The following is a 23,447-nucleotide window of genomic DNA, read 5'->3' as shown; positions in this document are numbered from 1 at the left end:
GAATTTTAAGAAGGTATATGTGAGAATAAGCAAAGCTATACACATAGACATCATTTGAAGGTGAAGCAAGGTATTTTTAAAGACAATTAGAACTACACCGGTACTGAATCCAACATATGAAGATGCTATTTTGAGTAGTACATTCTTATTGGATTTAACCATCCAATTGTAGTCAGTGTGACTCCTATTTGTGTTTGAGTAGTGAGCTCTAAGTGCTTGGCCTTTCTACATGTGAAAACCCCATTTGTATACACATACTATCTACAGTAGTATCATCTAATTGTGGGTAAGGTTTCCCACCGTGGTTTTTCCCCTTACAGGGTTTCCATGTACAAATATTGGTTTTATGTGTTGTGGATGTTATTGTCTTTTTGTTTCATGCATTAATCTTTACCGGTACTATAATTAACTGATAAACTGTCTACTAGCATAAATTTTTGTTTACCGGTATTAAGCATTAAGGTTGGTTAAGTTGTTTTTGGTTTGAATTTATTTGACAACTGATACACCCCCCCCTCAGTTGTCTCCGGGGTCTAACAATGGGTGCAATTTGAGTGACAACAGTTTTTGGCACACCTGGTGGGATCCTGAGCTAATCCTCAATTTAGGAGAAGACTTATTTCCTATTGTTTTTTGGGTATTGAACAACAGTTTTCAACCTTTCAGAGGTTTTCAGCACAAATACCTATCGATTCTATGATCCTATTTTCAAGATCAGATATTATCAACATTCAAAAGATGTACCAATGGTACCAACACTAATTCAGATGGCTCAAAATCCACCAAGGAATCAACCATTCGTGTCATTTGATCAGGGTACTCCCTTGATTTTGACACAATATGATGATATACCTTCGGTTGCATGGAAGGATTTAACTTATTTTACTGATGAAGACCAAACAGCGGTGATAGATCACATCAGAGACATTGCATCACTATGTGCAGTTCACCATATCACATAGGAGAATGTCGCCATCAAATTGCTTTCCATGTCATTTAAGGGAAAAGCATTGTAGTGGTTCAGACAACTACTTGTAGCTTCTATCAAAACCTGGGATCAATTAGGAGCTGCCTTGAACGAACACTTTGAGGATAGGTCAAAAATTCTGTTATTAATAGAACAACTATCTTCAATAAAGAGAGCACAACATGAGCTCATGTCTAATTTGAATGATAGAATCCAAAGAACATGGAGAAGGATTCCAATATCGGTAAAACCCACCAATGACCATGCTTTCTTGTATTATTTGAGATCTCTTAATAGCAATATATCTGTAATGATTCAATTTATGGGAGGTTTTACCTTGCCAGATGCTTTTAATATAGTTATTAGAGTAGAGAATAGTTTAATTCTAGCCGGAAAGCTAGCTCCTAGAGCACTTATGCCAACTCTTCCAGAGATACAGCCAAATATGCTATTACTAGTCCCAATTATAGCTACTATTTCAACCTGAGAGTATCAAGAAACACCTCAGGCTTTTGCTTTATCAACCCCTTCTCAGGAAATCCAAGAGTTAAAAGATATGTTACAAACTTATAGAGGGAAGTTAATCCTTTGCCAGCCTGAGATTCATAATCACTGCACTTACCCCAAAGAAATCCAAGGTCAAAGCCATTAGGCACATCACAATTGCATGTTTTCTATATATTCAGTGCAGGATACATATGAGAAAAAAGGTCCACAAGTTGAGGAAAATATTCCTATTTGTGTATACATGAATTGGTAAGAAGATGATTAAGATCTACCACAAGGAGAAAATATCATGGTTTCTGGACAACAGGCTGATAGTGTCGAAGAGGATGAGCCGACTTATTAGATTCATCTTTGCAAGTGGGAGATGGAGGATGGAAGAAGACAATATGAAGAGCATCTTGTGAGGGTAATGGCAGTAAAGGATCAACAAATAAAAACTTTGTTGGTTCAATTTCTAAAAGACCAGATTCTTTCAATGCCTAGTTTCAGCCAAGCACCTCTAGCCGTGGTATCTTCACCTATGACAGAAAAGGTAACACATGAAGATAATATTCAATATGAAAAGGTAGATCTTTTGTTTGATGTAGAAATGATTAGCAATCTAGAACAACAAACCCAAGAGCAAGGAATGATTCATGTCGATCTATTTGCTGAGCTACCTTTATTTGTTGATGATGATCAAGATATGTGTGAGCTAACCTCTACAGCAGAAGATAAGATTGGAATAATTCATCAAGGATAGCTAGGCATTACACATAAGCCACCACTATCAAGAGGTTGTCCTATTAGGTACTTATCCAGAGAAAAGGATAGCAGAACATTGCAAACTATGCTTACAATTAAACATGAAGGTTCAAAGACCAAAGATCCTCATCATGAACTTATAAAAGGGGTTTGCATCCCAATAATTTCTTCATTTACAAAAGAAAGTGAGAAAGACCAACTGAAGGAGGTAGGAACTCTATTTTTCATCTTTCAAGAAGTTATACAACTTTGTCTAAGGCATATCTTTAGCCTAATTTTTCTTGTAGTTACCCAAACTCATGCACAACATGGCATATTGTTAAGAAAGGGTAGTTACTTTTTAGAACCAGTAAATGGTTTCGTTTGAGCCAATGTTATTCCTGGTTAGCTTAGGGTAGATAGATTTTTAATTTTTTTAATTTTTTAGTTGTTTTCAATAAGTGCGTTTGTCGCACATGTTTCAGTTCAACTTCAGTCTAGTTTGTTACAAATAAGCAGCTGTTGCACAACTTGCAGGCTTTTTTGTAAGCCTTGTTTGTTTTCTTTTTTGTTTTGCTTTTGTTCCATATCTTCAGTTGAGTTACAAGAGGTGAAGAGGCATGACTCTATGCCCAATGGATTCAACAAAGGCTACTGGTCTATAGTGTTTTGCAGGCAAACACTCCGCAAAGGTCGCCAAAAATGTTACCAAATTTTGCTCATGCCAAATTTAGTGCCCTAATGAAGCCTTTCATTCATTCATTTTGAAAAGGTCAAAACATGAATGAGAAATCAGAAAATGCACTATTTTTTTCTAACTTGTTTGCTTCATATACAAATACAAGAAAAGTAAGACAACATGTGGGTTAAAATGTGGCTCCCATGAGGGTTGAGCTTAGCATGTTGTAGATCATAAAGATATTTATGCTCCATTACAGATGAAATGGCGTGGCTATTAAAACCTTCAAGAAAATTCATTTGGCAAGTGTATCGCCAAATCCCTTGCGTGGCTGTTGGGAAAGGCCAAAAGAAACTCAGAGCAAATGCGATCGACCTGTGTAAATTTTTTTACTTGGGCACCAAAGAGGGTTGTAAAAGGCCAAAGAACTTCAGTAGTTTTAGTCACCAGGCATGAAGAACATTTATCCCACATTGGTCGTGGGGAGGAGCATTTTTGTATTTAAAACCAAAGTTACATTTATCTATAGTGTCAAAGCTTATAGGATTTTGACAAGAAGTGGCTCATTGCCCAGTGGACCCCGCATGCAGGCGTATCTCAAGCCTTCCTAATTTTGTGACTGATTGGCGGGAAGAGACTAAAGAGCGAGCAAGTAAGGAAGATCGAACATATATCGCGGTGATCCAACGGCTGTCGCTATGTCGCGATGGTTAGATGCTTACTAGATATCATCACGTCTTGGTGACTCATCATGTGGTGGAGAAGAGGGTATAAGACCAAGGACAAGTGGCAGACAAGTGGCAGTCCAGTGGCTGGTGTCATGGCATAGATGGGTGACTTATCAAGCAAACCTTGGCTGCGATGAGTCCTTAAAAGGTTTCACCGAAAGCTCAATTCCATCGACATCAAGTAGATCTTGGCCATGATGAGTCCCTAAAAGGTTTCACCAAAGGCTTAGTTCCATCGACATAGGGTATATCAAAGAAATCAGAAGCAGTCCCACTGATAAGATAAAGGCATCGATGAAAATGCAGTTTCGATGAGACTGGTAAACGACTCACTGAGGGAGTAGTTTGGATGAAAGAATGATATCCAACAAAACCAAAGGCAATGTGGAAGTTTAGGTGGATCCACGAGTGATCCATAGGCTGATGCATGGCAGGCCTGACAAACAAGTGGTGCCCAGGTGGATCTCATGAGCAAACCAGAAGGTGCCACATGGTGACACATGGTAGAGGAGAGAAGATCAGCCAGGGTTAATAGGTATATAGATCAAGAAAGATCAACGGTGATGTGAAAGATCTAAGGGTTCTCGCTATACGGCTATAGAAAGAAGCTTGCCAGTTATCCCCACAACTTGGCGACAAAGCATGTGCGGAAAAAGTGAGTGGATAAGGTGTTAAAGATCGAGCAGTTTGAGGGCAAATCAACGGTCGTCGCTATACTGCATGATGAGGATGCTCACTGGTTATCTCATGCGACATGGTGACTGATGACATTGCAGTTGAGGTGGCCATCCAAGTGGGCTCAGAATGAATGAGAATGCACCACGTAGTAGAGAGTAGATGAAGAACCAAGGTGGGTCCAGGTCTAGTGGCAGTTAAGATGGCAGTCTAGATGGCAGACAAGGTGGACCCGCGAACCAACCAAGAAGTGATAGGTGGCAGACCCAATAGAAAAAGAAGGTGAAATGCAAGTGTATCACTGGCCATCGGAATAAGTTTTTCAATGCTAACCAACTAACCCAATGAAGAAAGCAATGCTAGTTATAGTCAGAAGCTAAAAGTGGTAGCAAGCAAAATAACATCTAGGGATCCATGTGAAATGAGAAGAGAAGCCATCAGGTAGTTTGAGGTCCTATTTGAGCTTGAGAGAAAATCTGTGTGAGTCTTTCTCATGATCTTGGAGTAATAAGGATTGATTTTGAGTACCATATGGTCAACCTTTAGTTGACTAGGAGTTTGAACTGAATTGCATGAGTTTTTTTTGCATGTTTTGAAGCCTTTTTTGGTGGCTTTTTATTTCTATGAGAGGATTAGTTTATAGAGGAGATATTTTCAGTAGGAGTTCATATTCACTCATTCTGGAGTTATCTTTCCTCTACCTTTTGGAAGCTTTTTGTATAAAGTGAAATAGTTTTATCTTTCTTCTCTAGTTCTTGATGATTCGCTTGTTGGTTTTAGTAGAGAATACATTCTTGTAGCTCATATGTAGTTTTCTGATAGAATTATGAATAAAAATTATCAGCTTATGCCTTATATCTTTATAATTCATTTTCTTATTCATGATTGAGAGCTAGTTTATTGTGTTATTATTTAAATAACCTTTAAATAATCTGTCTCATTTATAAGTCACAGGTTGTGCATTGTGATAAATTGGTTCATTTGGTTGATTGTGAAAGTTTCTCTTTCCTTTCAATTTCTTGAAGTTTAAATCCTTTGCCTGAAATATTTATGTGTTATGAAACAGAAGTCTATTTGTGCAAATTGGTGTTTTTAGGATTGTATCTCTGCCATTTTGAGATATCTTATTGATGCTTCACCTTGGTTTAGCATTTGCAAGTCATTCTATTTTCATTTTTTTAGTTTTCCTATCCCTTTTCTTAGTTTATATTTAGAGTTATTCATAGGGAACCAACCCTTCATCTGGAGGTTAATTCTCACTATAGGCAACCCACGGGCCTAGGAATTATCCCATGTGTCACCAAGTTGCTTGATCTTTCAGCTTGTGCATTACAGGTGCAATTTGAGTGACAACAATATCAAAAGAGATGATTTCATTGGAAAGTTTGATCCTAGATGTGATGAAGGAATATTTTTTGGTTATTATAATCAAAGCAAAGCATATAGATGTTATAACAAAAGATTGCAGAAAATTGTGGAGAGTGTTAATGTCAAGGTGGATGAGAAGGAAAAAGATCAAATCAGAACTTATGAGAGAGAACCGGAAGTGGAAATGGTTATAACTGAATTGGTAGCACCTATACCGGAACAAAATGTTGAACCAGTTACTCCGACAGTATTAGAAAATTCAACAGTAACTGAAGATCAGAGCAGGGAATCAGAAAGTCAAACAACTCCTCAGTATGTAAGGTTGAATCATTCAAAAGATCAGATCATTGGAGACAAGAGAAAAGGAGTAATGAAAAGAAGACGGATGACAGCTGAAAAAGTATGTTTAATTTCTCAAATTGAACCGACATTAGTAGATGAAGCATGCAAAGATGAAAGTTGGATAAAATCTATGGAAAAGGAATTGGATCATATAGAAAAGAACAACACATGGGAATTGGTTCCTCGACCTAAAAATAAGAATGTTATTAGAAATAAATGGGTCTTTAGGAATAAATTGAATGAAAATGGACAATTTGTGAGGAACAAGGCTAGATTGGTATGTGAAGGATATTTTTAGAAGGAAGGAATTGATTATGATGAAACTTTTTCTCCGGTAGCTAGGATTGAAGATGTGAGATTATTTCTTGCTTATGTTGCCCATAAGAACTACAAGGTTTATCAGATGGATGTTAAGTGTGCATTTCTTAATGGAGATCTTGAAGAGGAAGTTTATATTAAGAAATTTGATGGTATTTCACTTTCAGATGACAAAAACATGGTTTGAAGGTTAAGGAAAGCTTTATATGGCTTGAAGCAAGCTCCTAGAGCTTGGTATGATAGATTGGACAAATATCTTTTGAAGCTTGGTTTCACTAAAGGTAATGCTAACATCAATTTATATTATAAGATCAATGATGATGACATATTTATTGTTGAGGTCTTTGTTGATGATATCATTTTTGGTGGTGAGGATAAGTTATGTATGGAATTCTTTGATAATATGAAGAATGAATTTGAAATGTCTATGATTAGAGAAATGAGATTTTTCTTAGGTTTGCAGATTACTCAGACTAATGAAGATATTTTCATCTATCAAACTAAGTATGCTAGAGAGTTGTTGAATAAATTTGGTATGGAAAATTCCAAACTGATTGGTACCCCTATGGTTACTAGTGAGAAATTGACAAAGAAAGATGAATCAACTCCGGTAAATCCTACAAGGTATAAATCTATGATTGGAGGTTTGTTGTATTTGACTCAGATTAGACCAAATATAATGAATGTTGCTTGTATTGTATCAAGATATCAGAGTGATCCTAGAGAGAATCATGAAAGTGCAATGAAAAGGATTTTTTAGATATTTACAAGGAACAACTGAATATGGTTTATGGTATACTAAAAATGATGACTTTACACTAGTGCATATACAAATGCAGATTTGACTGGAGATGTTGATGACCAGAAGAGCACATCCAGTTGAGCTTTCTTTCTTGGAAAGAAACTTGTTTCATGGATCAACAAGAAATAATCATGTACTTCTTTATCTACTATCGAAGATGAGTATTTTGCTGCTGCTACTAACTGTACAGAAGTTCTATCGATGAAACAAATGTTGAAGGATATAAGGGTATATTGTAATGAATCGGTAGTTATTCATAGTGATAACTCTGCTACTATTGACATATCAAAGAATCCAGTATTTATTTCTAAGACAAAGCACATATCAATCAAGTATAAATTTTTGAAGGAGAAGGTGGAAGCAAATGAAGTCAGACTGGTTTATGTGAACACTAAAGAGCATATTACAAATATCTTCACTAAATCGTTGCCTAAGGAATCATTTAAGTATTTTAGAGATAAATTGGGGGTCTCTACCCCTCTAGTAAAGACTTGAGTGATGCTGATTGGCATCAGTCTAGTATGCATTTATCATAATTATTATTCATTCCAGATTGATGAGATGGTGCTACTACTTAGGGGGAGTAGTCAACTGTATGGTTCAGAGGTTTTTTAATTTTTCTTTGATGTTTATGTCAGATTTATAGCATTGATGTCAAAGGGGGAGAGATATTCATGTGAAAAATAGAGCTTAATAGAGATATTAGTCACAGGGGGAGTTTGGTCTTTGGTTCAGAACTTAATTGTTATATCATCTTGGGGAGATTGTTGGCCGTCTTCCATTGGGGGAGACTTGTTTGGAACTTCTTGGGACTTGGATGTTTTTCACAGCTAGTGTTGCCATCAATGCCAAAGGGGGAGATTATTGGCAATATGGAGGAATTGATTATGTGTTGCATTGATGTCAACACGTGTGTATTTGGTTGTCTACCAGATTCTCGTAGAATGGTTGGACTTTGATGATGATTAGGATATTTGTCTCTGGTATATTTCGATTGGTGGAATTGATTTGGTTCGGTCATTCATGTGGTTTAGATGCTTGTCACGTTCAGTTGGTTTGGGATATGATGATCTAGAAGCTATCATATGTTCTAGTAAGCCTTTTGGTTACCGGTAAGGGTTTTACTAACAATGCTTTATTGAATATCTTTTGATGAATTTGATAAGTGGTGTTGGTGTGACTTCTAGAAGGTTTTCAGGATGCTGATGGTTATCGTGTTCATGTTCCAATTGATTGGTGGTATTTCACTTGGCTTATGGCGACCTATTTTAGGTATGGTGTTATTCTGCTAGGTTATGGATCGGTTTATGTGACGTGTTGGTGAATGATCCTGATGCATTACTGATTGGATTTATAATTTGGTTAATACTTTTTTGGTCTTAGTTCGACATGGTTTATCATTGGTTTGAGGGTTATGTAATGGATTTATTGTATTATCTTTTAGTTGGCCAACCTATTGTTTAGGTCTCGAGTTGGTATAAATATAATGCAAGATCTCTTTATAGATCGTGGCATGAGGTCATGGTTATGGGATTATCTATGTGTGAATAAAGTTGTAATCATATGCAAAGGATTTGGTCGATCATAGGTGATCGAAATGGGTTTGTGTAAGAGGTTTAAGAACTTCAACATTGAGCTTAACCAGAATTGTACTTAGGCATAGGAGATGCTATTCTTGCAGTTCATTCTTATTTCTGGATTGTAGTCTGGATTTTTTTGGTAGTCAGTGAGGCTCCTTTGTGATGAGAAGTGCGCTTTAGGTTGTTGGCCTTCTTGCATGTGCAGACCCCTTACTGTAATCACATACTTACTATAGAAGTATTATCTGACTATAGGTAGGCTTCCCATCGCGGTTTTTCCCTTTATCAGGTTTTCCATGTACAAATCTTGGTGTTATGTGTTGTGGATGCATGGTATTTATTTTATGATTTATGTTTGTACTTAATTGATATATCTATTATTCCAGTATTTGGTTTATGCATTCCGATAAAAGGTTTTGTGTGCTTAAAGTTTTATAATCTGTTAACAATTGAGTCACCCCAGCGCCTCTCAGTTGTTCACCGGTTATCCTAACATAAAGTCCTCAAAATTAAATTTAAATCTTTGCACCCTTCAAAAAAGGAAAATTTAATATCTTCAAATCTAGTTGTGATCTTGCAACAACAAGTTGTTGACATTCTTATCTATCTAGTCCAAATCTTTGAGGAGAATTTCACACCATTTGATTCTCAAACAAAAACTTACTATAAATAGTAACATGTAAATGCAAGGTTGAGACACCATTTTCCCATCAAGAACTGTATGTAATTAGTCCAACATAACCACCATAATTACTTCATCACTAGGATGACTAAAAAAATAGGGCCCACTTCTTGAGATGCCTAGCGATTTTGTGGTTGTTATAATTTTTGTAATGTGTGTTTTATTTTTCACTAATTCATATTTTATTTCAGCAATTAAGTGTGATTATTGTTGTGTTATTATCATTTGCAATCTGATTAAGAATTTTATACTATCTAGTGAGGTTGTTACATAGTCTGTTGATATTTTGTAAGATTATAATTCATTAATAAAAATAATTTAAATTATGAACTTGCACTTTGGAATTTATAGAAGACATTTTCATTGTTACTGTTGTAGAATATTGCTATTCTTGTAGTATTTCTTGTCACAGTTCTTGTGATAAATACATAATAGGAAAATAAAATCAGATTTTGAGGCAAAAGCACAAACTTGTGCCACCCTTTGGGCTAACTAGCATTGTTCGACCGAACTCAATTTGGCTGAACTATTTTCTTGTCATGGTGGCGCTCGTTGGTGCGGTCATGGTGCCTAGATGGCACCAAAAGTTTGGTCATTCACTTAGTTCAAAATAGTTCGACCAAACTCAGTTCGGCCGAACTAGCCTATGTGTAAGGTGACGTGACAACAAAATCACCATTTTGTTTGCATTTTTGAAACATTCACTTCTACTCTATTTTTCTTTAGACAGAATATTTTTTTACAAAAATCAAAAAATACCCTTTTGTAGAGCTTGAAGTTAGGAATCTGGACATATAATTTTTTTAATATTTTTTTATATTTTAAACATTGCAAGTAGGTTTTTTAAGTTCTAAAAGAGGCTGATTTGAAATTAAAAAAATATATTAAATGATATTAAAAAAATTTAAAAAACATTTTTCACTAGATGAGAGAATCTTCTTTAAAAGAGTATAATTTTTTTGATAATGATCTAAATTTAATAGAAAAAAGGTGATGTCGAATGAAAACTACCAAATTCAGCTATGTTGGACTTAAAAATATTATTACAAGAAAAATATACCATTTAAAAAAAAAAAAAAAAAATAGCACTACATATATATGTCCTCTATTAGGAAAATTAAAATAAAAAATAAAAAAGTTCGTTTTCATTTTTTTTGGTGATGCCGACTAGAACCCCTGATTTTCAACATTTTCAGCAATTAAAAAAATGTCTTTGAATATATTAAAAAATGTCAATTTTTTTTAAATTAAAAAAATAACAGACATAAATTTCATTAATATTTGTACATTTGATCAGTTTACATCATTTTGAAATCTCACTTTTATGATCTCGAAGTTAAATAGGTTTAGTTGTGTTGACCACTTCCTTTATAAAAGGGTGACACGACATTGTGCTTTACCCTTTCACTTAAGCAATTCTTGTATTTTTAGGGGCATTTCATTCTTTCTTAGCTAACTAAATCATCCCTTAGGCATATAGCTTGAATTCCTTTCATATGTTTTACACCCCTAGATTGACATAGGTACAAAACTTAACGATAAGTCATGACATTAACCTTAAAATTGAATCCTCTTAGATTTGTCCCAACTCAAAGCTAATGGAATATTATTATCTCTCAATGCCTTTTATTTAATTTTAAACTATAATGAAAACAATTGACAACTTATATACAACTATAACAATGAAATAAGTGATTACGCAATACAATATAGCAATACAATGATCAATTAACCACTTAATTAAGCAAAATGAGCTATATAAATGATTATTTTTAAAAATTAATGTCTTTAAATTTAAAATTATATGCAACTAAACTTAGTTATGAACATCCAAATCATAAATTATGCAAAAATTTAGGTTCAAAAAAATATAGAGGTGGTGGAATGGGGTTCAGTAGTCTAAACATGCAAACAAGGAATCGAACCCATTCACATTGGCATATATTAAGGAAATATTCAATAGGCCTAACTACAAAACCTTGGGAGAGCTTGGCATAATGATTGATTAATCCTCTTTTTTGCTTTGATATGATTGGATAAGATAGCATGTGATAATGCAAGAACAAGGTCTAAAGATGTAAGTTTGACAATAATTAGCATAAACAACAAGCTATAAAATAGATATGCAAACTCTAAAAGCAAATATGAAAATGAGAACTAGAAAGATACTCGTGTTTGTAATTTGAGCCTACAAATGCCAATCTATGTTAATATACACCACAGACCTAAAGGTGTTAGATGCAAATATCATGAACAGATTCTGGATGAGAATGTTGCATATATTATCTCCTTGAAATTTTATCAAAAAAGTGTTGGACACTAACAATAGTTGCCAATGACTAGGGTTTTCTACTTTTCAAAGTTTGGATTTCTTGGTCTAAGTTTATACTTTCTAAATCTATAATCCTTCTCTATCAGATTTGAATCTTATACCCAATAAAGAGAGAAAAATGGTGTTGGGTTGCATAGAGGTTTGACTATGTAAAACCCCATATTAGAATTAACCCTACAATAATGAAAGATAGAAAAAGAGAGCTTACTCTTATAGGGTAGAGGATGAAACCTTAAATAATGTAAAATTAAAATGTCATATTGTTGCTATGAATATCCTTGCCTCAAAGTCTTCATGAAATGTTGATGTTGCTAGGTGGAAGATCATGCATACCTCTACACAAACTTGATCATGGATTCCATCTTGAATGGGTGAAAATAAAAATAGTTGGCCTCTCATTTACTTTCCTGAGAATTTTTTATTGCTTGTTCAATTGAATTTCTTGATGAGAGATGTTTCAAATGAGGGGATACAAATTGATTTTATCCTCAACCTCATAGAATGTGTTGAAAATCTACAATAAGGTCGACATCAGGAGCATTTTTTTACTGTTTGAGGCTTCAACTTTGGGCCCACTATAGCTAGACTATGTTGCTAGGTGCCCTAGTCTACGGGGAATGAGGCAATAGGTGTCCTAGTCTAGCAAGGCTAAGGTGATAGGTGTCATAGTGTAAGAAGACTAGAGATCCAATTCTCATGGGCTAGAATAGTCAGAAAAAATGAGCACGATGTTCAAACCTCAAATTTAGGCATTATTTAAGTAGCATCAGACAATCTTGGGAGAAAGGAAGGAGAATCACCAAAGTGAGCCTAAAATGAGTATGAAATCATATGAGGATACAATTTATGACACTAGAGTTACATATAAAAGGAACCCCCTTTCTCACATGTAAAGAACCTAACAAAAATAGCAAGAAACTCTCTAAAGTAATTACAACATGATCAATCAAGTGAGAGTTTGAGGTTTCTATCAAGAATACTATCATTTGGAATAGAGGATTTTATTTCTTAATTATTTTTATTATCATTTTATGTAATAATACTTTTAGAACTTCATCATCACCTTGTGTGGAATTTAAGCAAGGGCTTCACATATAATGTATCATTGTCACTTCATCGTGTTATTTTATTTTCATTTCCTCTATTCATCTAAAGTATGCACTCTTTATCATCATCCTCATTTATTTTATGTGTTAGGATTCCCACAGATATTGAGAGGGGGGGGTGAATCAGTATCTAACTGGTTATAATATTTTCTTAACTTAAAATATGTAAAGCATATCAATACTATATACCGGTAAACAATAAATAATGAAATAAACAGAGATAACAACAACCACATGAAAAGCAAACCATAACACAGTAGTTTAACAAGGAAACCCGGTGTGGGAAAAACCTCGGTGGGATTTGTGACCCACAATATTCACTTACTGGCCAATAAGAGAATATTACTGCTACAAGAGGGGCTTGCACATGCAGGAAGGCCAAGTGCCTAAAGCTCACTGCTTAATTACAAAATGGGAAGTCTCACTGACTTACAAAAATGGATTATATAAATCCAATGTCTTGTACTACCTCAAAATAGCATCTACTATGCTAGATCTAGTACCGGTTTAAGCTCTGCTTTATACATAAATCCTTAACCTATAATTCACATAATAGGTCCGCCTTATTTCACCTATCTTCTTCCTTCTATATATCTCTAAAATTTTCTACAATGATCTCTTATATATATGAGTCATTTTACAACTTGCTAAGTCAGCTTACAATGATTTTACAATAATTTACAAAATATATTATAAACAAAACTCCTGTCGACTTTTGTGTCGGTATACTTCCTTTCACTGTCGGTGGTCTGTGTGTTGGTGTAGAGTCTGACTTTTCTGGTGTCATAGGATTGTAAGGTTGCCATCAATGACAAAACCTTCAATCACCTACAATATCTCATTGGAGTGTGCATTTGCCAACAATCTCCCCCTTTGGCATTGATGGCAACACTCATGAGAAATATCCAAAAAGTGTCATAAAAAAGAATCTGCTAGAATTGTCATGCCAAAAATTTGTACCAAAAGAATATGTGCTCCCCCTGAGCTGATGATCCATTTGCTGATTATTTTTCTCATACCACTACTCCCCCTTCGGCATCAATGAAAAAGGTTGTCAAAGTGTCAACTAAGTGTGGTTTCCAACTTTATCCTTGTAACCGGTTGGTTACAATTTGAAAAAGATCTGCTAGTACTAGATTCAAGCTCTTAATGAACTGTTTGCTATCTTTTAATGCAGCCTTTGTCCTCTGAATTGTACCAGTGAGATGTTGCATGTGCTCTGCCAATGTTTTCTGTCCTTGAATTAAAGCATTAGATCTTTTTTTTCTTAAGGAGGCGAGGTAGTCCAATTCTGGATTTAGTCTCCATTTAAGATCTTTAGCCTTTCCTTTTATTCTCTCCTTTTCTCTTTCCAACTTTAGAAGTTCCTCCTTGAAACCTGTTATTTTTTGCTCAAAAATTGATAATGGTTCAGATGAATTGATGAAATTATCAGCTAGTTGATTTATTTCCTCTTGTATCTTGCCGATCTTCCAGTTTATATCTACTGTCAAAAAGTTAGTTTTACATGTATCTTTGTACAAGGTTTTAAATTCCTTCAATGTACTACATAGTTCCGGTAAAAGAGTGTTAAATTGTCTTGTACACTTCTTTATTTCTCCTTCAAAGAATTTATGTTTTTCCTTCTCTATTCTCTTCTTGAATGCTTCCTCTTTTATTTGTTCAACTGCCACAGTGTTGTCAGTAATATACTTAGACAATGTGTCAAGTTGTTTCAAAGAATCTTTATTATCTACATTGCACTTAGGTGCTATCATTTTCAAAATTGGAATTGTGTCATCAATTGCTTTGTATGCTTGTGAACTACACTCTGTTATCTTCTTGATAGAATCCAAAAGAACTTCTATCACATTTGTTGATTTGAAATCTGTAGTGGAAGAACCAACAATCTGTATACCATCGATGGGAGAAATTTCTTTGCTTGTGGTGACCTCTGGTAGGTCACTTTGTGTTTGCATTTCTTTAAACAAAGGTTTGGATTGCTCAGTTGTTGTCGGTGGCACTGTCTCTGCATGAACCTATTGTTGTGAGGGAGCTTGTTGCTCTGCCTGTTTCTCAGTGTTGTCACCTGTTGGTTTATCTCTTCAACTTTTTCTTTACCTTTCAAACTAGGACCTTTGTTACTTACCGATGAGGACTTGCTTCTACAAAATTTAGCAATATGTCCAATCTTGTTGTGTGGGGGAAAAAGTGACACTAAGCAAACATGCCCTAATCTCACTTTCAATCACACACTTGTGGAATATGAAAGAGCCTAGAGGTATCACACAATTGGCTACTTCTTTCTGTGGAAGAGAGAGCCACGGGCTACCTATTAGGATTTCTATTCCTTTGTTGTAATTGAAAAATAAAATGATGCAAGTTCAATCCCTAACCCCAAAGTGCAAGTATGAACTAATAACAAGATTGCAGAATTGAACTTAAATAATGGAAAGCTATAAACACAAGGACAAGACAAGAATGCAAATGCATACCTGGTGTTAAAATCTGAGTGAAAATGTTAGGGACGGGGGCGCGGGTGCCACTGTCCTGATTCTGCACCTGAAATTGTTGTTTTGCAACCTGAAAAGCTGTCAGAAAAATGTTGAAACTGCTGTCTGACAGAAGGACCAGGGCGCCCAGCACCCCTGTCCCAGGGACCAGGGCGCCCAGCACCCCTGTCCTGGCACGACCAGGGCACCCCATGCCCCTGTCCTGGTCTTTTTCTCTGCAATTTGGTGTGTTGTTCCGTCTCAGTCTGCTTCTGTCAGATCTGCAACTTGCGGCGTCGTCCGAATCCCGAAACCTTCACTTATATCTGAAAAGGTATGGTGGGCGGCTATATAGGGTTTTGCCTTAGTCAAACCCCCGCTTTGGTGATTTCCACCTCCACGAATAGCCAAGTTGTATTGTAAAAGTAGTGTGTGTGCAGACCTTGTGTGTATGCAAGATCCTAAAATGCAAGTAAGCAAACTAGAGCAACCTAGAAAGTAAACCCTAATTGCTTGTAAATGATAATGTGAATGCTCCAAATCAAGATGCAAAGTGATCTAAAGCATGAATACAAATGATATGATGAAGCTTATGCAAAGACATGAAAACAACATGAAATCATACCCAACCCCAAGGGAGGGGTACAAGCCAATCTTCAGTCGGTGATCCCTTATTGCTCTTCAATGCCTTCAAAGCCCTAAATGGATGAATGAAATTGATAGATGCTTGATAGATGGATGTTGAATGCTGTTGAAGTCTTCAAAGACCTGCTCTTTCGCTGCCTAGAAGGTCCTTGAAACCAAAATTCTTCTCCTTTCAAATGAAGAAAGAGAGTTCTTATATATGAAACCCTAGGTCTTAATTCCAACTTTTGGCCGACCTAGAGATTGAATCTCCCGCCAATTTCTTGGGGTTAAGCTTTATTTTATGATTGGATCGCGCTCCTAAAATTTTGGGAAAAATGTCCGGGACCATGTGCACGTCGGGCGCCACGGTCCCGACAAATTTTCACCAAATTTTCAGGGCCGTCGGATATGATGATTTTAGAGAGAATCCTGAAGTTACAGGTGATTTCAAGATGTTTTGACCCCCGAAATCAAGCCCCCAAGTTCAAAATAGGACCTAATTAGGGTTTTTGATTAAATGATGTATTGGAGGAATAAAATGAAAGGGGCACACTTTAATGAAAAGGGCCCAACTTTATGATATGGAAGATGATGAAATAGGACCTTAGACCAAATTACTTTAATTAATTAAGTGCTAAAGGGGAAATGCAATGCAAAATGCAAAATGCGCCAAGGCGGGTGCTAAACTAGGTGTGAAATTGTACCACCCTAGCAAGTGCATACAATTTACGACGCTACATTTAGCCCCCACTTTAGCGGTCATATGAACACTATGTGCATATGCAAGCTAAAGTACAGAAAAGTAAACATTATTTGAAAAAGGATATATCCATAAGTCTATCGAACGAAGCCCCCAGCGGTATCTGCAGTACACAGTTAGGAACCACACCCTACAAAACACACGTTAGATCAGAAAATCACCTAATGCTTACTAAGGAAGGTGATGAAAATTTGAGGGTATCTATATGCCCCCCCCTGTTTCGGCTTGCTAATTTTAGTGAGTTGAAACAGGGTATCATGTTTACCACTTCGAATTGTTAAAGAATATTGATAACAAATGCTCACAAGAAGATTCGATATGAGATAAAAAACTAATGGAGAATCATTTGGTAAGAAAGAGGACCAAATCTCAATTCCAACACAACAAAGAGTGTGAGGATTTGAGAGTTCTCTAACACAAGATGAAGGATGTAAATGGAAACAAAATGCAAAGAGAGGAAAATAAAAATAAGCATGAATACACACATTGGTGATCCATGAAAAGAATAGTGAGAGAGAAAACATGGACTTCTTGCCCCTAGATCTTGTCTAGGTGATCCATGGGGAAAAGGACATGGAAAACTAGCCCCCAGAGTCTGTCTAGGCGATCCATGTAAGGGAGGAGAGTGAGAAAGTCTAGCCTTATGCCGCTAGTTCCACTCAACCTCATGCATGTGTGTGTAAGTGAGGTTAGAAGCACCTCATAGGAGTCTATGCCCGAGTATGCTACAACCTATATATGTATAGTACAAAAGCGTGACATCTCGCTCTAAGAGTCTGTGCTCTGGTTCCAATAATAATCACCTTGCATAAAAGAAAAATGGAGACATCTCGCTCTAAGAGTCTATGCTCTAGTTCTGAGAATGACCCATTGCTCAAAAAGTGTAATGTTTATGTCATAAGAAAAGTAGAACAAGGATACCTACCTTCATCACAAAAGAAGATACCCCAAAAATGCAACAATGTCATAGATCCAAGCAAGAGAGTTTTGCACTCTTTAAGCAAGGATAAGATAGTTGAAAAGGGATATCTTGTAGTATGTGTAAAGGAGATCCTTAGAGGGGAAGAGATCTTTGTACAAAAGACACCTATCCCCGAGAGGAATTGTCTTAGACAAATATAACATCTTCTAGAATAAGACAAAGAAGAGAATAAGAATGCAATACTTCCTTCTTTTGCGAGGTGAAAGTGATTCTTAATGAAGGATGATGCTTTTTTTAACCCAATTGGGAGAGTGAATTCATTATGGATGTTTTTTACCAAGTGCAAAAGAGGTTGTAGTGCAAGAGAGAATCCTTGAACAAACAACAAATGCATACAAGGAATAACATCAAGTAATAAAGTTCACACCATCCACGAAATAGGAAAAAGTGGATCCTTAGATAAAAATAAGGAAAGATCATTGCTTCCCAAGGATAAGGACAATGAGAAGGACTTACACAATCTTCTAGGGAGAGATTTAGACATAAGCAAAATGTACTATATACTCACATGAGTTCATGCAAGTAAGACATTAGTGTATGTAAAATGCTCCTCACAAGAAGTGGGTAGGATAAGAAAGAGAATACACATCTTCTCCCATATCTAGGAAAAGAGAATTCTAAAGCAAAGATGATCAGTATTTCCACACTATTACCCCATAGGAACAAGAGATAACATAGAAAAATTAGGCTATTATGTTGCTTCAAAAATATGATTGCACTTGAAATTGTACCATCATGAATGACAATGAGCCCCCAGTAAATGAGCTACTAATGTCACATAATGATGAGCAACATAATAGCCATTAATGTTATTTAAAGACATGATAGATTGAATGAGGTATTTTGAATATGACATGTTGAATGCTCAACTATAAGTGAGATCAAAAACATGTATAAAATGATAAAAATTGAAGAAGAAAAGTCACAATACATCTTAGAAGAGGGATGAATGTAATTTATTAGAGCCTTATCCCTGGAGGAAAGGACTTTATTATGAATAGGAGATAAAGATTCATAAGTGGATTTAGAAATTTGAGGGGATTCATAAAGAGATTTGTTCATCGCCAAGATTTCCTTATGAGGGGAATGAGAGTTGATAGAAGTAGAAGATGATTTAGTTGAAGTGAGATCATCATCACTACTAAATATAGCATTCACATTGAGAGATGGTCTTTTAGATGCTTTGGTGGGCTTAGAAAGATTATATCCAAGTCCAAATGAATATTCATGCATGTTATGTTCTAAAGGAACTTTAATTCCTTGTTCATTTGTGCCACAACCATTTCCACTATAGCCACTCTTAGCCAAAATATGAAAACCATGACCATAACGATTAGCCATTTCGGAAAGAAAAGGTGGTTTTTCATAAGACAAAGAGTCAAATTCTTCAGAATTAGAGGTGTGAGGAGAAAAAGTTTGAGAAGCAGCCACAAAATTATTGCTCATAGGTTCAGGTAAGACTGATTGATCTCTAGTTTCTTCCTTCTTTTTAACTTTAAGCTCTCTAGGAGGAACCCTATACTCACCTACAAAGGTGGGATTAAAATCAAGAGATCCCCAATCGTCTTCTGCGAGAACCTTCTCAGGATCAAAAGCCTTTTCATGTGTAGATTCAAGTTGAGAAGAATCTTCTTCAGGAACTTCAGACTCATCCAAAGAATTTTGATTATTAGAGGGTAATGATTCATCCATAGGTATCTTGTTTAACGAGTCATCACTAGAAGAGGAAGGCTTAGAAGAACTCCCTTTGGAAGTAGATGTTTGCAAACAAGCTTGAAAATTAGTATCACCTATCAAGGTATATGTCTTATTGTTATAAATAAATTTAACTTGTCTATGCAATGTAGAGGGGACAGCTTGCATACTGTGAATCCAAGGTCTCCCTAATAACAAGTTGTATGTTAGATTTCCCGACATAACATGGATAGGAGTAGGCAAAGTAACAAGTCCCACTGTGATGGGTAAGGTGATAATACCTAATGAAGATTTAGCCACATTATCAAAGCCTCGAATGGGACAAGAGTCAGGCTCAATAAGGGATGTATCCACATTCATCTTATGCAATAGATTAATGCTACACACATTAAGGCCAGAACCATTATCTACCAGTGTTCGTCTTATAGCAGTGTCATTTATGATAAACACAATCATCAAGGGATCATATTGATGTTGAATTTCACTAGTAGGCAACTCATCTTGAGTAAACACAATTTGAGCTTTAGGATTCATCACAGAGTTAACCAGAGACACTATATTACTAGATGTATTAGGTGGAGGAACATTCAAATCTTTCAAGGCATCTTGTAACATTCCATGATGAGAAGAAGAAGTTTGGATCAAATCCCAAAGGGATATCTTAGCAGGGGTAGCTTTAAGTTGTTCTATGAGATCATATTCCTTACCAAGAACTTGTGAAATACGAGGAGCTTGAGGAAGAATAGGTTGGGAAGGAGGAAGTGAAGTTGGGATAACTGGAGGAGGATTAGGTTGCCTATTGTTTCTAGTATTATAGGTATGAGCAACCGCATTATAACTCTCTCTAGTTAGTTGCTTAGCATACTCAGAATAACCTCCTTGCACAGTAATAATAGGTTTGTTAGGAGTGCAAAAAGAATCATTAGCATAACCACCTTGAACCACTAAGATAGGCTTATTTAAAGGTTGAGAATTTTGAGAAGGACAAGCACCTTGGATAGTGAAGAGAGGTTTGTTAGGTGTTTCATTCACATGTATCAAATTGATTGAGGATGGTTTAGAGGAATGAACAAAAGTGTTGGAAGAATTATTGATAGTCCTCTCTTGCACTAAAATCTCATCACGGATTAAATCAATTTTAGGAGAGAGACAAGGGGTAGGCATTGATGTTCTAGTAGGAAGAGGAAAGGTCATATCATCCTCTATCATCAAAGGATCTACATGGGGAATAAACTCTCTAGGAGAATAATCAACATTACTCTCTAAAGTCTCACTTTGGAGAGGGAGATCTTTGAAATAGATGTTAACCATCTTGCTTTGAACTAGGGTTTCCTTATGAGTAGAACCAAGTTGAGGAGAGGGAGACGCTTTATTTTTAGAGGGAGAATAATTGAGATTCAAGGAAGGTGAGAAACTATCAAGGGAGTTTTCAATCTTGATTTCATCCCCTTTGGCTAGGGTTCTCTCATGGGATAGAGAATAATCTACACCTTCTTCTAATGGTTCATCCCAAATAGTGAAGTTGTTGAAAGGAATGTTTGAAGTATTGTCAATTTCGGGAGAGGAGATAACATTGTTTATTAATTCCTCATCCTTAAGAGAGAGAGCATCAATAGATGTGTTAAACTCATCCTCTTTCCTCAAAATATGTTCAATATGATCTTTAGGGGAGAGAGAATTAAGGAAATTGCTTATTATTTCATCTTCTTTCTCTAAGGGATGCTTATGGGTAAGACAAACTTTAGGAGAAGGGTAAGCATTTATCATTAATTCATCATCTCTAGTGGGAATTTTGTTGGAAAAGGAAATGCCATCACTAGGAAATGTAGGGATAATGTCATCTTATTGCACAAAAGGATCCTCATGAAGGGAGTGTTTTTTAGGAGGAACATGAACATATTTCTCCAAAGATTCATGCTTAGGAAGGAGATCTTTGAAAGAAGTGTTCATAACCTCTTGTTGCACTAACATGCCCCCATTGGAAGGACCAACTTTAGGAGAAAATAAGTCAATGTCCATCAATACCTTTTCACTTAGAGAGGCATCATGTGAAGTAACATTAAGAAAGGTGTTTATGATATCATTCTCTTCCTCTAGGATAGCTAAATAGGAAGGGCACATTTTAGGAGAATTGTCAAGATTACTCTTAAAGTCTTCATCCTTAGAGCATGGGAGAGTCTCAAAGGGATTGGTAGCAACTCTTTTAGGCACTAAAATGTTGTTATAGATGGGGGGAGGTTCTTTAGGAGAAGGAAAAATTGAAACAAGGGAAGCTAACCCATTATCACATCTATGAAATCAATGCATCATGACAACAATTTTCCTTTTTCAAATGATAACACATGCAAAATAGAAGGAAATGTTTAATTTTAACCAATGCAAGCACTTAGAATGTAGATTTAGAAAATGAAATTTATGATTCAAATGAGTTCCTAAATCAGATTTGAAATTATTGATCCCAAATAAGCTATCCACAAGTTCAACTTTGAATTGAAAAAATTAGGGTTTTAGCAAAAATTTCCTCTAAATTTTTGAATCTTGCAAGAAATTAAAACTTGTAAATACAAATTTGAATTTGAAATAGCATAAACACTCAAATTTGAAAACATAAATCATAATTAGAGAAGATTGGAGTTCACGTCGGGTTCACCAAAATGTGTGGGGGAAAAAGTGGCACTAAGCAAACATGCCCTAATCTCACTTTCAATCACACACTTGTGGAATACAAAAGAGCCTAGAGGTATCACACAATTGGCTACTTCTTTCTGTGGAAGAGAGAGCCATGGGCTACCTATTAGGATTTCTATTCCTTTGTTGTAATTGAAAAATAAAATGATGCAAGTTCAATCCCTAACCCCAAAGTGCAAGTATGAACTAATAACAAGATTGTAGAATTGAACTTAAATAATGGAAAGCTATAAACACAAGGAAAAGAAAAGAATGCAAATGCATACCTGGTGTTAAAATCTGAGTGAAAATGTTCGGGACAGGGGCGCGGGCGCCACTGTCCTGATTCTACACCTGAAACTATTGTTTTGCAACCTGAAAAGCTGTCAGAAAAATGCTGAAACTGCTGTCTGACAGAAGGACCAGGGTGCCCAACGCCCCTGTCTTGGCAGGACCAGGGTGCCCCACGCCCCTATCCTGGTCTTTTTCTCTGCAATTTGGTGTGTTGTTCCGTCTCAATCTGCTTCCGTCGGATCTGCAACTTGCGGCGTCGTCCGAATCCCGAAACCTTCACTTATATCTGAAAAGGTATGGTGGGTGGCTATATAGGGTTTTGCCTTAGTCAAACCCCTTCTTTGGTGATTTCCACCTCTACGAATAGCCAAGTTGTATTGTAAAAGTAGTGTGTGTGCAGACCTTGTGTGTATGCAAGATCCTAAAATGCAAGTAAGCAAACTAGAGCAACCTAGAAAGTAAACCCTAATTGCTTGTAAATGATAATGTGAATGCTCCAAATCAAGATGCAAAGTGATCTAAAGAATGAATACAAATGATATGATGAAGCTTATGCAAAGACATGAAAACAACATGAAATCATACCCAACCCCAAGGGAGGGGTACAAGCCAATCTTCAGTCGGTGATCCCTTATTGCTCTTCAATGCCTTCAAAGCCCTAAATGGATGAATGAAATTGATAGATGCTTGATAGATGGATGTTGAATGCTGTTGAAGTCTTCAAAGACCTACTCTTTCGCTGCCTAGAAGGTCCTTGAAGCCAAAATTCTTCTCCTTTCAAATGAAGAAAGAGAGTTCTTATATATGAAACCCTAGGTCTTAATTCCAACTTTTGGCCGACCTAGAGATTGAATCTCCCACCAATTTCTTGGGGTTAAGCTTTATTTTATGATTGGATCGCGCTCCTAAAATTTCGGGAAAAATGTCTGGGACCATGTGCACGCCGGGCGCCACGGTCCTGACAACTTTTCACCAAATTTTCAGGGCCGTCGGATATGATGATTTTAGAGAGAATCCCAGAGTTACAGGTGATTTCGAGATGTTTTGACCCCCGAAATCAAGCCCCCAAGTTCAAAATAGGACCTAATTAGGGTTTTTGATTAAATGATGTATTGGAGGAATAAAATGAAAGGGGCACACTT

The sequence above is a fragment of the Cryptomeria japonica genome, chromosome 1 (genome assembly GCF_030272615.1).
Source record: "Cryptomeria japonica chromosome 1, Sugi_1.0, whole genome shotgun sequence".
Taxonomy (NCBI): Eukaryota; Viridiplantae; Streptophyta; class Pinopsida; order Cupressales; family Cupressaceae; genus Cryptomeria; species Cryptomeria japonica.
This window is presented reverse-complemented; position numbering follows the sequence as displayed.